The 15,369-nt window shown below is 42.6% G+C and overlaps 1 long non-coding RNA gene across 1 annotated transcript in view; it reads right to left on the bottom strand.

Annotated features, from left to right (window-relative positions):
• Positions 1-15,363, bottom strand: part of LOC147021457 (uncharacterized) — a 35,229-nt gene extending 19,866 nt beyond the window's left edge. The window contains exon 1 of the long non-coding RNA XR_015060799.1: positions 13,594-15,363. This is a non-coding gene — a long non-coding RNA (uncharacterized LOC147021457). The remainder of the gene's footprint in view (positions 1-13,593) is intronic.
• Positions 15,364-15,369: the final 6 nt, after the last annotated feature.

The following is a 15,369-nucleotide window of genomic DNA, read 5'->3' as shown; positions in this document are numbered from 1 at the left end:
TCACTTTTAAAATTAAATAATCCTTATATCCAGATCTGGATTCAGATATTCACCAAAATCAAATCAATTCGTCCTTGTCACACACCCAACCTGTCCACCAAATTTCATGTGAATCCGTCCACAACTTTTTGAGATATCATATGTATCAGTTTAGCCCTTTCTCTCAATGGTGAAGAATCGGTTTAAAAAAATTATCGGATCCGGATTCGGATCTTCACAAAAATTGAATCAATTCTTCTTTGCCTCACGCCCAATGTGTTCACCAAGTTTCGTCAGAATTCGTCTACAACTTTTTGAGATATCGTGCTCTCTATTATTTTTGGCCCAATCTCTTAATGGTGAAGAATCATTTAAAATATTATCGTAGCCGGATCTGGATCCGGATCCGGATCTTCACCAAAATCGAATCAGTTCGTCCTTGTCACACACCCAACCTTCCCACCAAATTTCATCCGGATACGTTGACAACTTTTTGAGACATCCTGCACACAATGAAGCAGCAGACAAACAAACACAAACAAACAGCCAGAGAGGGGTGAAAACATAATCTCCTTCAACTTTGGTGGTGGTGGTAAAAATACAGCCACTCCACTAAGTATGTTGGTGTAATAAGCTGTAATATTACATTACACAAGTCAGAAAAAACATTTGATAAAAAAAATTAAAAACATGTCTGGATGGAATACCCAAAAACAACCATACAAGGAAGAAAGGAATGACAAGGTAGGGATGACACAACAATACAACACCACAATCCTTTTATGGATTGCCATCACGACATCTTTTGACATTTTTCCATCTCAACCCCACAACAAATAAAATACACAATTAAACCAACCCACACTACAAATCTACAACTACCTCTAACATAAACATCTTCATACAATTGTTACTGTTGCCACCTATAACAAAAATGTCAAAATATATCATGATGGTAATCCGTATAAGGATTGTGATGTCATTCCTCACTTACCATTCCTTCCTGACTTGTTTTGTTGTTTTTTTGGGAACTCCATCCTGACATGTTTTTTTCATTTTTATAAAATGTTTTTTCTGACTTGTTTAACTCTATTTTATATTGGGTGGCCGAAATAGGTGACCCTTATTGTCAGTAATTCTGTCTGTTTGTTTGGATGTTTGTTCGTTTGTCATCAGCATAATTGGTAGTAAACGTGGGCGGATTTTGACCAAACTTGGGTGGTAGGTACATCTTATGACCTAGTGCTTTGGAAATTGTGATGGTTGCTAGGGACGCTTTGGTTCCCAAGCAACAACCGAAAAACCTTCAAAATCGGTACCGTTCACGCGAAATCAATTCCGAAAGCCATTATCCCACGTAGGGTTATGAAATTTGGCAGGAATGATCTACAGGTGATGCTCTATCAAATATATTCCGGTTTTTGTGATATAAAGAATACTTTACCTACAGCGCCCCCTACAATTAGGGCATGCGCGAAAATTGGCAAAAATTGAAGGCCCCCTAGGCGACCAGGTGAGTGCATCGATACGAATGAAACTTTGCAGGTTCATGGTACTCAATGAGTACTACAACTTTGCCTCAGGACATATTGACCGATTTCGCTTAGGTCAGGGATCAAAAGTCAATTAGTGCAAAAATCGATAATATGCGAGAGCTGGAGGTGCCTTCGTGCCAAATGCTACTCCTCCTAGGGTTATGGTCGGATGGTCATGAAAATTCACACTAATCATCTGGAATACATTGTGCACAAGCGATTGAGCCGCATTTTCGATTTAGATCTTTGTTCACCCACAACACCCCCTCAAACTACGGGGATTTCCGATTTCAAACCGCATTTTGTGGTACATTACAATCCACACGGCCTTGTAATCTGCAACAGACACCTTTTTTTCGATACATAGTCGAGGCTCCTGGAAAAGCTAGAATTAGTACACTGAATGGATCAGGAAACAACATTCCAAAAGAAAAGAGAGAGAAAGAGAGAAAGAGAGAAAGAGAGAAAGAGAGAAAGAGAGAAAGAGAGAAAGAGAGAAAGAGAGAAAGAGAGAAAGAGAGAAAGAGAGAAAGAGAGAAAGAGAGAAAGAGAGAAAGAGAGAAAGAGAGAAAGAGAGAAAGAGAGAAAGAGAGAAAGAGAGAAAGAGAGAAAGAGAGAAAGAGAGAAAGAGAGAAAGAGAGAAAGAGAGAAAGAGAGAAAGAGAGAAAGAGAGAAAGAGAGAAAGAGAGAAAGAGAGAAAGAGAGAAAGAGAGAAAGAGAGAAAGAGAGAAAGAGAGAAAGAGAGAAAGAGAGAAAGAGAGAGAGAGAGAGAGAGAGAGAGAGAGAGAGAGAGAGAGAGAGAGAGAGAGAGAGAGAGAGAGAGAGAGAGAGAGAGAGAGAGAAACACCAACAGCAGAGTGGAAGGCCAAGATAGAGGCAGACTTGGACCAACAATCAGTGTGGGGAGTAATGAGGGGAAGGAGAGGATCTGAGATGGTGGTGAACAGCTGTCTTGATCTTGAAGACCCTGAGGGAAGAATGAGATTGAAGAGAATAAAATATTAAGGAAGTAGATGGTGGATTTGTAAGACGGTCCCTTTTCAGAGATAGTTTATGAAAGTGTGACATTCATCAGGATTGAAAGATATTCCAAGTGTTTGATCATCTTGTGATTTTGTGAAGGTCTGAAGAGAGGGAAGAGTCTGCAGCCTTCATGTTTGAAGGATGAGGGATGTCACGGCAGAGGGTGGAGGCATCAGCACATAGATAAAGAGGATTCTCCAGAGATTCAGGAAGATCATTTATGAAGATCAGGAATCTTCAGTACATTACAGGAATATGAAGGATTGCGCCCTGTACATTACATTGGGGGCACTCCAGCCTTGACAGGGAAAAGGAAAGGATTTTGCCTGCCAGAAAGGAAAGGATTTTGTTGAGTGCCACATGTTGGCTACGAAAGTAAAGGAAGTCAGTAAGCCATGTGTGGAGTTGTCCTTGGATGCCATATGCAGGGAGTTTGGAGAATAAGTCAGGATGCCAGACTGTATCAAAAGCACGAGATATGTCCAGAGAGATGGCCCTGATTTCATGTCTGACATTGAGAGCCTCCATCCATAGCTGGGTAAGTAGAAGCAGCATGTCCAAAGTGGAGTGACCAGGTGTGAAACCAAATTAGTGATCTGAGATGAGGTTGTTGGAGAAAAGAAGGATGTCATATTGTTACGGCTGTGGGGGTAGATGGAAGAATTTCAATGGAAAGTTATGATTGACTAGAGTAGTTTGGTCCGTGGACGTGTAGGAGACATCTCGACGTAATTCAGTCGGGAAACTGTGAGCTTAAGTGTTACGTGTCACTACATTGGGGGAGGGGGGTGCAGTGTGAATTAGATAGGGATTAAGGATAAGCTCCCCAGCATGTGATTGCCCCCCTGTGACCTATTCTTACATTTTTGCATTTACAAGTGAGCCAGGTGTGCCGAGCAGTCAAAGGCACCACCTTCCCAGATTTTGTGCAAGCAAGCCATGCCCCAGAGGTGGAACGGTTATTCGGTTTGATGTCAAGGAGAGAAGCGAGGAGGTTATTGGCTTGATTGGTTCAGTTCAGAGTAAGGGATGCACACAGTCGAGAAAGAACGGGGCGAGGAGATGGCCTGTTTGAACAGTACTTTCCGGCTGGCTTTCCTTCGACGCATGAAGAAGATGGCACAATTCCCGTATTTGTGCTGAGGTGAATTGGCTCACGTACTGAGCAGGACGCTGGCCATTGGCTCTTGGTTGGGTCGTGAGAGATGGGCCCCGGAGCCTCGTGTGCGTCACTGAAGGGGATGGCACCATTCTGAAAAGCAGCAGATCGGTGAAGAGGATTGACGCACGAAGAAGCTGCATGCGGTCTCTGAGCCCTGGTGTTGAATACAGCTCACGAATTGCCTGACGAATGTTTTTCCCGCTGTGAGAGAGCGGCTTGGTGCCATTTTTCAGGCACGTCTACACGTGCAGGACGATGTGCCTTGATTCCAAGTTCCACCAAGACCATCTCTGGACCAAGCTAAGTGCCAGAATAAAGGAAGGATTTTCTTTTATTTTGTTTCCCCTTATCTGTGTCTACGGCTGTGTGTAGAGGCGTCTCGACTTCAGGTTTAATTTATCTCACGATTATTACATATAAATTATTGTCCCTTGTAAATATTTGTCTATTTTCATTAAATCCCGTTTTTATTTTAAGTTGCTGTTTCCATGTATTTGTCGTGGGCTTCGAGTATAAACCCCCCTGTGCTGTGATTCTCCATGCCTCCGTTACAACGCCAGTGCCATGCCCCACCCCTCCCACGCGCGTTATAATCTCTGAGGATCAACGTGTCCGCCTCCTAAGGAAAACCGCTCGGCTATCCGGGCTGGCAGTGTTAACCGCTGTCACCACAATTTGGGTTGGGGGATGAACCTGAACCACCATCCCACGACAATATTAACTGTGATGATGGATTGCTTGCTGATGTTTGAAAGTAAGCTGATAGTCTTTAGTTGAGGGTTTCAATTTTTGAAACTACACAAACGATTTCAATGAAACTTTACCACAATGCTCTTCACCATGTATGATCCAAAGCTTGTTCATGGCATCAAAAAATAATAATAATAATAATAAATCAGACCCTAAGGGGGTCTACGGTGGTTGCCCCCCCCTCCAAATAAGTAAATAAATAAATAGGTATTTGCTTTCTTCTCAGAAACGACACACGCAATTCTGATGAAATGTGTCTACAACCTTCATCACCTGTGATGTACCGAAGTTTGTTCACAGCATTAAAAAAGAAGATTGGGGTCTGAGGGGGTCTACGGAGGGAGTTTACGGGGTCGTTGTCCCCTAAAGAGGTATTTTCTTTCTTCTCAGAAACGACACAAACCATTCTGATGAAACTTGACTACAACTTTCATCACCCATAATGTACCAAAGTTTGTTCATGTCATTGTAAAAATCAGGGTCTTAGGGGGTGTAAGGGGCAGTTGCCCCCAAAATATGTATTTGCTTTCTTGTCTGAATAGTCAAGTCCCTTGTGTAATTTCGTTGGAATTTTTTGGAGAGTAGCAAGCCTATAGATTTTTGAGAAGTTCAAAATCTATTTAAATTAAAAAAAATGATGTTTCACATTTTTTCAACTTTTGGAAAGGTCGTTTTGGGGTGAAAAACGCTTTTTTTGAATTCCAATTTTAAAAAATCTGAAACAATACAAAATAACCAACTGATGATGGATTACTGTTCAATGGCTAACAATGGATTTTATAAGAAAATAAAATGTTGCATTTTGACTGTCGGTTGCCATGGAAACAGCATTTTTGGAGTGGAATTGCCATTTATATATATATATATATTTTTTTTTTTTTAATTATATTTTCCATCGGATAGCCTAAATAATTGTTAAATATAGTGACCATGACTAACTTACACATAAGTATAATGATTTTCAAGTATTGGAACAGTTGGTTGCCATGGAAACGGCCATCTGTGCAATGAAACATTGGTGTGTCTGTTGTTCAATATCAGAAGGTTTCGGCACCTTCAGTAGTAAAACGTTTGATTTCAAGTTTTTGTAGTTTGATGTATTGTAAGTGTGATCTTGTAGGGAACAGAGGTGACGCCACGTCACGACGCCATGCCATCGCCTCAGGTTACGGTTGCTGGGCGTGGCATGATGTCGTGATGTGGTGCGCGCGCGTCCAAGCACGTGCAGCACTATGACGTCATTTTCAGTTCGCTTCGTTTATTCTCGATTTATTCATGACAGTTTACTTCGGAGTTTCATTTCATCATATTCGGTTTTCAACACCTCTCTTCCTTTTTTCGGTAAGTTGTGATAGCCTTTGAGGCGTATGTACCTTTTTGTCATTTTATGTTCTTCTGTATGGGGTAGGATTATGGTTTGAATGGCCACGGGGTTGGAGGTTTTAATTGCGTTTCCTGTTAAGCGAGGAGTTGGAAGGTCGGGCAGTCGTCATGTTATAGCTATGTGTTTATCCTTTTTCTATTATTTCGGGTTGATCTTTAAATATGTCCTTATGTGCTGGTTCGTGCTTTCATTTATCCGGAAAGAAAGTCAGCATCAATGTAATCAGTCACTGACAAATTTTGTTCCATTAGATTAACTGCTGTATAATAGGATAGGATTAGGTTAGCTTTGTGCCCGGGGGTTGGAATTACAGAGGGAGTCTACTTGGAGTTTCAATTTAGTTTACTGGCATGTAGTTAGCACGCATTGTTGATTTCCCACTCATCTCTGCTTTTATTTTATTCAGGTAATTTTACATCTTAGTAGCGGTTTTTATTTTGGATTCTAATAAAGTTCTATCATTGCGACATTTACCCGCATCTTCCATTTAAATCACATAAGTTTAGGTCAATCAATTAGTCAAAGAAAATAAGGATGTTGTTTTTCTCATCTGTTTGCTTTTTATGGTGATGAATGTTATTTGTGCCCTTGATATGGCCCTAGACATAGGCACAGCCCGAGTTTTATAGGCTGTATAACGTATGATAGATTTGACATTTATGAGCTGACGATTTATTTTTAGACTTGCAGGACCAACAACATGATGGATGAAGTACCACTGAGTGGCAAGGATTCATGCCAGACTAAAGGATCAACGAACTGGACAAAATGTGGCCTGTGCCAAGATAATTCTTCCCTGAAAGGGTCTTTGGTGTTGCAACCAAAAGTCGAGCCGTTCTGCCGTTTGATAGAGACAATACAGGAGCGAGCCACTTTACAGGATGGTGATTATGTACAGATTCATAAATGACTTGAGGGGATGTCAGCAGAACTGTTGCAAAAGGAGAAGGCTGTCTGGCACCGGCTTCGACCATGTAATTTTTGTTTTTGATACATACAAGCAAGATTCCCTCAAGAGCACAACCAGAGATAAAACGACGTCAAGGAAAGGCACCAGCCCAATATTAGGTCAAGGATGATACCAGTATCAAACACATCACGATGAGTCGATTTCTGTCTCATGATCAAACCAAGGCTGATCTGACGAAGTACTTGGCAGAGAAAACTCTAGAATACAACCGCGATTCAACAAAGGTGGTAGTCGTTTCGGCATCTGGGCGGACGTCGAGCAACAGGGGTCTCCAATTTGAGGCGAATAACCATGAGGAAGCCCTATATCTTGCAAATCTTTCTTGTCTATAAGGGGTAGGCTTGTAGGCCAAAAAAAAAAAACTTCTCTTTTTTTTTACAGTACAATATTACGATATATATATATATATATATATATATATATATATATATATATATATATATATATATATATATTGTTGTGGTTGACGAAATTCGCAAACCACCATTCAGGTCCCTTAGGTGAGAGATCTCTGTAAGTATATGTGTAGTTAGGCCCAAACCCGTTGTTTAGCGGGAATAAATGTCATTCATTCGGGCTGCGACCCCTCTAGATAGCCATTTTTCTTTTACTATCTTTATTTTTGACCAGCCGCCATTACTACTACCACCAGCCACGTCTCAACAGCCATCACATAACAACCATCAACCGCAACGCCGCTTCACAACCACAGCCACGACCTTTACCGTCACAACTCGCCCTCGCAACGATCGCATCACCGTCATTCCCGCGCCGCTTGTGGGCACCGATACTGGACTCGTGCAGGGCGCGCACCGAGCAGCGGGTGCAGAGGCACAGCCTTTCCGAAGAAAACGACTCACGCCCACTTCTGTTCCGTCCTATCGGCGAGCGTGGGGCGATTTGGCCCCGCCTCCAGGTGCGTCGGAGTGTGGTCGCTATATGCAGATTCGCGGATCAAAAAGCATTCACGCCCACTTTTCCTCGGTCCAATGGGGAGCCAGCCAGAGGTGAAGGGTCGAAGGTAAAGGGTCGAAGGCGAAGGAGCGAGGCCCCGGGGGCTATAAAGGGCCGCGTTCGCTCGTAGTTGAGGCAGTCAAGTCAGTTCGGAGTTGAGTTGGGAAGAAGAAGCAGTAGTAGTCAGTCAAGTGGAGTTCGGAGTTGAGTTGGGAAGAACCAGTCAAGAGAGGAGTCGGAGAAGGCAGTTGGACGGAGCTGTGGAGAGTTGGAGAGGTGGCGGCGGCGAAGGCAGTCGAGGGGGTGCTCGTGTCAGAGTCGGGGAGCCGCGGAGAGGAGAGGCCGGCAACGCGACCGAGGTCGTGGTGGAGACGCTCGTCACGGGACCCGAGCCAGGGAGATATCCTCCTTCCCCCGAGCATCAACAACCCCCTCCTGTTTCCCCCCCGCGCTGAGATAGTGCGAGAAGGGGGCCCCGTTCCCACCCCCTACCAGACACTGTCCGCGAGGCCCGCGGAGTCGGGGCGCCACCGCCATTTTGCGGCTCATCATCAGACGGGTAGGCCCGACACGGTCTCGGCCCCAGGCCCGCCTACCCCCTCATCCTGGAGGGTGGTTCTCTTTTCTTTTGCTTTGGGAATGTGTGTTGTCGGCGCCGTCTGTGAAGTAAAACTGTATAAGTGTTGCCGTGTGCTCGGTAGTCGGTTATCTCTGCATTGTGTTTCTTCTTCTTTTACATTTGCTTTTTGTGCATTATTGTGTGTTTCTTCTTCTTTTACATTTGCTTTTGGTGTGTAATTGTATATGTGTGCTTTCCGTTCATCGCGAAATAAATGTGCTTTATGTTGAACTGTTTCTCCCGTTTCGCTTCGTCGTTTCTCTAATTGAATCTCCATCTTACTTCACGTAAAGGGTTGGTTGTGGGCTAAAACGCCCGATAATTAATCGAACCGTCCAGGTTGACGATAACACCGCTCGGTTATCCCGATAGTACGGAACGGGTCGCTTAAAGTGGCCCGTGTCCGAAGTCGACCTGCGGCGAGGTGCGATCGCCCGGTCTACCCTCCGTGTGGGTACTTCGGTAGGTCGAATTTGGCGAGCAACCCTATCCCACGCGGGGGGCCGATTGGCACGATCGTGGTGAGGCCGAAAGGCCCACCCGTGACTAGTTCCCGGCGTTAGTCCGAGAGGGTCACGACGGGATTGTCCATCCGGTGGGCGACGTGCCGCGATTCGAGTTACGTGGCCGTCCGCACGCCGGCGGGCGCGAATCCGCAACAATATATATGTATATATACACACAGTAGACGAGGCATAAGTCGGCAGCATGTAACTCGTCACTTCGCATAAGTCGGCAGCGTCAAAAAGTCCCGAATTTATCTAATGTTAAATCCCTTTGAATAAAGTCTGTAAGTCGTCATCTCTCAGTTGTCACTTCGTCTAAGTCGTCAGATGTTGTCCGTTCCCGCGTAATGGAAACTCATGTAAATTACCACGCCTAACTCGTCACACGGAACTTCTACCTCGTGAGAAGCCCAATTTCATGGAATCGTGATGCTCGCTCATTGGTGTACACCGCCAGTAATAGGCTATTTATAACTGCATCATATATAGACATGTAAGTCGTCACATGTCTTAGTCGTCACTTTTTTCTCGGTCCCGATGGTGACGACTTACGCCTAGTCTAATATATATCTATATATATATATATCTATATATATATCTATATATATATATATATATATATATATATATATATATATATATATTTGGGGGGGGGGCACTGATAAGGTTTGGCCTAGGGCCCACAAGCAAGTAAATCCGGTCCAGGGTGGCAGCTTGTGATCCTAGGGTCCTGAGTTCAAGCCCCGTCGGCCGCTGATTTAATACACCAGGGGGTTGACTCAGCCTGTCATCCTTCCGAGGTCGGCGAAATGAGTACCAGTTCCAGTGTGTGTACTGGTAGAGGGGCACTGCATCAGCGACACAGTTGCGCTTCAAGAAATGATAGCTACCCTGGCAGCTTAGCTGCCATACGACCACACAATCGAGATCTTTGTCCTGGAGAAAAATTTTACTAAAAAACAAAAAAACAAACGTAAATCCACAACAAGCAGTGCTCGCTGAGTAAATGCACCCACCACCATTGTTTGTATCGTATGCACACACTCTGAACCAAGAAGCACTGTTTACTTTGCCTTCATTTTACAGCAGAATGAGCCTGCTCACACCTCTATCATAATGGAGGAGTTGGAGTGACAGGAATTATTCCTTTTATTGATATTTGCCCTAATTGTATGTTTTTGCTCATACTTACTAATGTTATTATAATAAAAGATTGTGTATTTGTTTATGAAATAACATGTTTACTATCTGTATTATTATTAGTGCTTTTACCATTACCCCAATAAAACCCTCAAATGCCACCCATTGATAATCAATAACACAGTCAGGAACGCATCTCCATATAACCAATGGTACAATGACCCCTTTTAGCACATTTCGCATTCTCTTCTTCAGGAATGCATCCTGAGCACTAAGCGACGTATTACTGTATACAGTGCAGTAATTTTTAGAGTTTGAACCACAGACTCCACTATCCAGCGAAAATGAGGTCAATAAATAAAAAAGAAGTAATGGTGCTGTTACAGGGCAGCCTGGGATCATGGGGAGGGGGTGGGGGAGTAGTGAGTAGACAGGAGGCAAAGTCTGCCTTCTATGGATTTGATGCCAAATTTTAATTTGAGGAGCCTTGTAGAAAAGGCAGAATGTACTGATCCATCCATTCATTGGGACCATACTCTGTGCAGAGTGTTGGTGCTGCTTAAGCAGTCTCCTTGGCTATTGGGCACAATCCTGGATGGGTCGCCACACCGACACAGTATACCAGCATGCTGGCACTCATTTTGCCGACCTCAGAAGTATGACAGGCTGAGTCAACCCCACCTGGTATTAATTCAACAGATGAGTGGGATTTGAACTCAGGATCCTAGGATCCCAAGCCCACCACCCTAACCATTCAGCCAACACCAGACATAATGTACTGATAAAGATAGAATAAAGTGAGAACTAGACATAATTTGATGTCGCGACGTTGACCAATATGCCTCCGCCCATATTATTACATCATTATACATACTTGTGCCAAGTTTGATTTAAATCCCTTCAACTGTTCTCACTCATCACATTTTTACCTGACATGACCTCTGACCTTTGACCTTTTGGTGCTGAAATCTAATCAGTTCATCTTTGCACCATAATGCATACTTATACAAAATTTGGTCAAATCCCATCACTGGTCCACAAGTTAATGCAGTAACAGAATTTTTACGAACATGACCTCCAGCCTTTGACCGCTTGAGCTCATAATCAAATGAGTTTATCTTTACATCATTATACATACTTGAACCAAGTTTGACCTCAATCCCATCAGCCCTTATTAAGTTATCGTGGTCACGAAAACCTATCACAGATGCACGGATGGACGGACGGACAGACAACCGGACAACCTGAAAACATAATGCCTCCGGCGACCTGAAGCAATTAACATATTTAGAGTCTGGAAAATATAAAGAGTATAACTTTTCAAGGTAAGAGGTCATCAGAGTTCATAAAATTGATAATTAAATGGAACTCAAATGCTCAAACAACCTCGACGCTGATCTATCCCTTGATATCCAACAAAATAGATATGAGGTGTCTTTTTCGCATTTCCGAATTATAAAGTTGGTAAATTTGGGATCGAAGGTCGATATCTTCTTCTTCAGATTAGCCGTGACGTCACACCTGGAAGTAGACTACCAGATTCATACTGTCTCCAGGTTCCATCACGATACGATTCAACTCAAGCTGCGAATAATTTTCGATTTTCCACAAATATGTCTCGGCGATATGTCCTTGGTGCTTGTACACGAATACAAACCGAATTGGTTTCATGCTACACAAATGGCTGAAAGACTCTAAGTTTACCAGAAATTTGACAAGGTTTATCTGAAATACCGAGTGTAGATCGGGCCGACAAAATGTTTGATGTTGTGCTTGGAACATTTTACAGAGCAATGTTATGAAACAACAGAGATGGCTAGATCTTGTGATTATCTGCCACGATTGAGAGAGGTTGCTCTACCCATGATTAAGCTGAAGAAACAGCCATCACTGGAAACTGTAATACCATCTCCACCGAGCTAACGGAACATGTACACGGAGGATTTCAGTGGTGAATCAAACACCTGTTGCCATTGCCCGGCAGTTACCACAAGAGCACCTAAAAATAATTAATTATCATTCATCAACACAAATTTCTACAAATCAAATAAACCACCATCGACTTATAGTGGAAACAAGGAATGTATAATCAACCACTCTTCTGAGAGGATTTGACCGAGGAGGCAAAAACTCTCAGGGTCCCACCTACCCCCTTCACCACCCACAATCCCCCATCCACCATCACCCCACCAATACCCACCAAAACACACACACCTCTCCCCCCTAGCACCACTCCCCCCTCCACTGGGGCAGGACATCGACATCTCACGGACACGATGGTGGGACACAGTACAGCATTAAACGGGACGATCCTGTCACATGCAAGACACCTGGTCAGCCTGTGACGGTGGGACAAAGCATTTGTGGCCCATTTTGTCCGAGTGTGCTTGGCGATGATGGGAATTTCTGCTCGAGTAATATAACCGATTTATCAATCAATACAAAATATCTCCCTTATAAGCAATCAATTGAACGAAAAGCAAAACCTTCCGAGCTGGAGTTAACATGCAACCAGCGTTTTCATCTTTTACCACCTCCATCTTCCCTTCCGCTTTCTTCCTCTGAATCGCTCGCACAAGGCTCAAAACGATACAGCTCCTGAAAGCGGTTCCATCACTAATTTTGTCTCCAATAGTTTCTTCAAAATCCCACTGATCAGCTTCAACATACTGAGAACTTTCAGAGTTACTAATTACGGTGGAATCAGCATCGGAATCTGAGTTTGAAATACACTGTTTATCTATATAAAGCTGCCATTTGGATCAAGGTGGGTTCAATGTATGACGTCACTGTCAAAATTGAAAATTGACACTCCAGGGCTTTTTTTGACACTTTGTGATTGGCAAAAAAAAAAAAATAACATTTCTTTCCCTTCAAATTAAACCATGATTAATGATTCTCAATGGTTTTCAGAAAGAAAAAAGAAAAATTGCATTTGGGTTCCCCCTTTAAGAAAAATAGAAAACTGGAGAGAATAACTTCACCTTTGCAGGGAGGGATACCATGGTGACAAATAAAAGCTGAAATTAAACAACATTCATTGACAAAAGATAAAATCAAAATGTACTGTATTGTTCAGTAAAATATTAAGATAAGCGATCAGGAATGTACGATTTTTATACTTTTTTTCGTCATTCGGAGAGGAAAATATTGAAAAGGTAAAAAAATACCTGCACGTCTATTATTGCATCAGTGTGCATTTGACTGTTAAACATGCATATACGGGGGGACATAATGATATCCCATTGACCCGTTCTCTAATGATATCCTGGACATCACTGGTGTGCAACAGCCATCATGATTCCAAATTAATGAATCTGGCAAGTTAATGTATCATTGATATTGGAAGTGTTTGATGAACGGCAGGTATCAGCCAACCCCCACATATGTATACTTATTAAATTTGTATTGCATAAGTCTGCTTATTTACACTGAAAGTATTATTGATTGAAATTTAAAAAAAAATGTTGCTCATTACGAGGAACCTCGATGCACCTCCAACGTCCAAAACCCTGGTAATGAGCTAATTGACGTGATGCTGAAAGCTACCATGCTATTCATATGTCCCCACCTTGTTGCCACGAGTGATGCAAAACCAGCACTCCAGCCAGGCCAAAAACTCCAAAAGGCCATTCCAAGCATGAAAAGTCCAGCAAGTTGCAGTAATGTCAAGTCCTGCGCTGCCATGGCAATGACAACTAAAGTCAGAAAGTCGAAATAGGGTAACGAACTCATGAATAGTCTGACAATAAATACTAACTATCAAAAGCTGAAGGCACAATAATCAGCCTCAGTGTTCTAGTGTCATTGCACAGGAAATGAAAGCGTTAGAAAGCAAGGGCTGAAGCCACTCCCCGTGGGAATTACGATGGCGACACAAGGTGGGCAGAGCAAGGGCATAGGATATGTCACGTGATGGTTGAGATGAGACCTTGCGGCACTGCAGGGAATAACCAAATGGCACAAACTATGCCACCATCAGCGAAATGGCACACGTGGAGGAACGGCATGCTATGCTGAAAAAGGAATGGCATGCCAGGCTGTTTACGTTCCGGCATGACAGGGTTACAACAGCTGGCATAAAACAGATAAAGAAGGGGGTTGAAAGAAATACAACTGAAATAACCTAGTCAAGGAAAATTTTGCTCAATATGCCTCCAAACCTTTCTAGGAAATCAAAAGCGAACTGTAATGTTATTATTCCTAATATTATGATTACTATGATTATTATTTTGTTTTGTGTTCATATCAAGGTGATAGTTCAGAAACTGAGAAAGTCATTACACTGTAACAGAATGAAACATGTTTTAAACACCGCTTCGTTATACAATAAAAACTCGTGAAGAAGAACAGTCAAAGTCAAGATGGATTTGTCAAAAATAATAGAAAAGGAAAAAGAAAATACTGTAACTGATTTCATTAGATATACTGGTAGCAATTGTATTGAAGCTTTTTTGATTCCGGTAGCCAACTGAATCTCGAATACACTTAATGTCACCCCTACTCGCTGAAAGTTGATATCATGGATGAAATGATGATCCATGAAGAATGGCTTGTAAACTTGACAGTTCTAAATGCGAATTGCAGTCATCAGACAATGTTGGCCAGCATTACACATTCCATATTCGTGAAACACATGTCACTGAACACCAATCACGATAGTCTAAACAGTCTGTTGTTCTCATGACCACTGGTGCCACACATTTCACCATGTCTGAAACATTATACGCTATGGAAATATCACTCAACGGTGCAAGAGTAGGGGCGAGAAAAGAAGAAGAAAAACACGACAGAGATTAATGATAGAAAAAAATGGATGATCATGAACTACGAAAGGCATTTTACAAGGTTCTTGGAAAGGAACTGATGGAAAATGATGCAACCATTCTTGGCACCCAAGAGCTATGGATAAATGCACATTATAAAATGCACATTGTAAAATTACAGGTCTGCATTTACCATTACTTTCATAGACCTAACAAGTCTGGTGTTTGCTTAACGGTTAAGGTGGCTGGCTTAAGATCTTAGGGTCTTGAGTTTGAGCCCCTGTCATTCCGTTGAAATAACACCATTTGGGTTGACTCAGCCTGTCATCCTTCTGAGGTTAGCAAAATGAGTACCAGCTTACTGATAACTGGGGCACTGCATCAGCAGCATAGCTGTATTTCCAGAAAATGATGTATCCAACTGCCACAGGCTGCATATGAAACAACAACGTTAACCTGATGGTGTTTGTTGTTTCATAGTATAATCCCGAATTTTGATGTCATACAATAATGGATCACACTAAAGTTGAGCATCGAGATATCAAGTTATTATACAAAGTTGCCACATCTAAAGAAATCCA

The sequence above is a fragment of the Eptatretus burgeri genome, chromosome 8, assembly GCF_056783735.1.
Source record: "Eptatretus burgeri isolate ZD-2024b chromosome 8, Ebu_testis_v1, whole genome shotgun sequence".
Classification (NCBI taxonomy): Eukaryota; Metazoa; Chordata; class Myxini; order Myxiniformes; family Myxinidae; genus Eptatretus; species Eptatretus burgeri.
Note: the sequence above shows the minus strand (reverse complement) of the source record. Positions and strands in the feature narration are given on the sequence as shown.